The sequence below is a fragment of the Nanorana parkeri genome, unplaced genomic scaffold (genome assembly GCF_000935625.1).
Source record: "Nanorana parkeri isolate BGI_ZX_2015 unplaced genomic scaffold, ASM93562v1 scaffold1875, whole genome shotgun sequence".
Taxonomy (NCBI): domain Eukaryota; kingdom Metazoa; phylum Chordata; class Amphibia; order Anura; family Dicroglossidae; genus Nanorana; species Nanorana parkeri.
Window position 1 is genome coordinate 100,198 of NW_017308143.1, and position 2,542 is coordinate 102,739.

Here is a 2,542-nt window from a genome sequence, read left to right on the forward strand (position 1 = left end):
CTCCCCCCGAACACAATGATTCAAACTACATATAATATCACATATCATTACATGCGGTGTGCAGGCGTTTACATGCTGCTGCTGTCACCTGATCATTAACTTTAAAAGTGACAGCTGTCACCCATTCAGCACCAGATTAGGCATTAGTGCCGCAGAAAAACCACACGTTTCTGACACAGGAATCCCTAATCGCACCTAAACCTACAGATATAAATGGGGCCGTTCTGTGTGTATATTGTAGGGATGAACGGATAGCGGTATTTCAGCATAGAGTACGATTACCAAAAATTTTTTTCGGTACTCGCCGATCCCGAATACAGAGTACAGGAAGTCCCATTCAGGAAGCCAGACGGCATGTAATGACTCGCCACCCGGCTTCCTGATTATTCAGGAAGCTGGGTAGCATATACATTCTCACCACCCGGCTTCCTCATTAGCAGGGAAGCTGTCCCCATGCTTTCCGTCACTATGTTTTGAGAAAGCATGGAGCCGGCTTTCCGGCCAATCAGGAAGCCGAGCACCGGGTAATGATGCAACACCCAGGCTTCTTGTCCGGGAAGATGGCTCCATGCTCCCTCGTCATGAGGTGACAAAAGAGCATGAGGCCGGCTTCGTGACCAATCAGGAAGCCGGGCACACGTCATTACACGGTGCCCAGCTTCCTGATTGACCAGCTTCTCGTCACTAGTGAAGAGGGAGTATGGATCCGGCTTCCCGGACAATCAGGAAGCCGGGTAGCGTGTAATGACGTGCTGCCCGGCTTCCTGATACAGGAAGTATCGGGCTAGGCGTTGGCGCATTTAATCAATACATTGTTCCTATGGCAGTAGCTAGCTCCAGTTTACCTATTATCTGCCAGAATTTAACAAGATCCTCCCATAGACTTTAATCAGATTCACCTCTAGTTGTGAAAAAAGATTCCCAGAACTTTCGGAACATCCACCCATCACTAGTGTCAGGTGGATATATACTTAGACACAGGAGATTCTAGTCAGCTCAGAAAAAAATATATATGACCAGCTTTTCCCGCTCCAAAAACAGTCCCCTGGAAAGGATAATCCTACATTTCTTCCTATACAGGAGCATCAGACCGAAAGCACCGCAAGTATTCAGTGTCAGCAATGGACAACTACAAGAGATGGCCAAAATAATAGAAGCATCATATGGAATTGGAGAAGAAAGTAAATCACAAGGAAACACTGAAGTATCCAAGGAGAGCTGCAATGTAAGTTATATTGGGTTGGGTGCCAAATAGAATCCCCTTGCCATATCCATGGCTGGACTGACAAATGGGTTTAGTCCCCACTACTTCTAGATGGCAGAAACCAAATAATGAAAACAAGGCATTCCCCAGTGTTAAAATGAGGCATTCCCCACTCTATAAACCACCTCCTTCCCTTGACTTACCCAGTCTTTTTTTTTGTTCCCACCCCCCGATTTTGCAAAACAGAACATTCAGATGTAATTACACTTAGGCCTTGTTCACACCGAAAGCGTGTGCGTTCCAGAGCGGTAGCTGCTGGAACACACCGCAATCGCTGAGAAACTTCCCCTTGTGTTTTGTGGCGGGAGGGGGCGTTGCGGCGCATTGAATTCAATGGCACCGCTTCCACACCCCCCGCCCACAGTGTGATCGGACGCCTGGCAAAACTTTGCCAGCATTCCATTCCACTGCACACACATAACAATAGGGCTTGCCCTATTTTTTGCATGTGCAGTGGAACAGAACGCTGGCAACATTTTGCCACGCGTTCGATCACACTGCGGGGGGGAGGGGTCCCATGGAATGCAATGCGGGGGGGAGTTTCTCAGCAATTGCTGTGCATTCCAGCAGCTACCCCTCTGGAACGCACATGCTTTCGGTGTGAACAAGCCCTTATGAAGGCAAAACAATTAATACCATGTGCATGTTCATGTATTCTCAGAGGCTCGGTGAATTGTTGTCTATAACAGTCCACCCAATTCAGTCTTCCATTTATTTTTCACAGATGAATCAAACAAAGCTTGTGGAAATCCTGATTCTTGGATTTGAAAACCTCGCCGACTACAGAATGCCACTGTTTCTTCTCTTGCTGACAATCTACACATTCACCTGCGTTGAGAACCTCCTGATTATCTTTTTGGTTAATAAATGCCCTCACCTCCATTCCCCCATGTACTTCCTCATCAGTAATTTGCTCTTTTGTGAATTGATCTATATTACGAACCTGGTCCCACTGATGCTGCACGACTTACTCTCTGGAAGAGGCGTCATCTCCCACCTTGGCTGTGTTTTCCAACTGAACGTGTTGGGAGGTGTGTCGGACGTGGTGTCTTTTCTGCTCACGTTAATGTCCTATGACAGGTTTTTGGCCATTTGTAAGCCTCTGAGATATTCTTCTCTCATTCACAATACGTTTTGTTTGTATTTTATGATCTTGTTTTGGGTCATTTCTTTCATCATTGTGGCAGTGATATTTTACTTTTTAATTAACCTGGAATTTTGCGGCCCTGTTACCATGGATCAGTTCCACTGTGACTTCAACACCCTGATTTCCCTGGC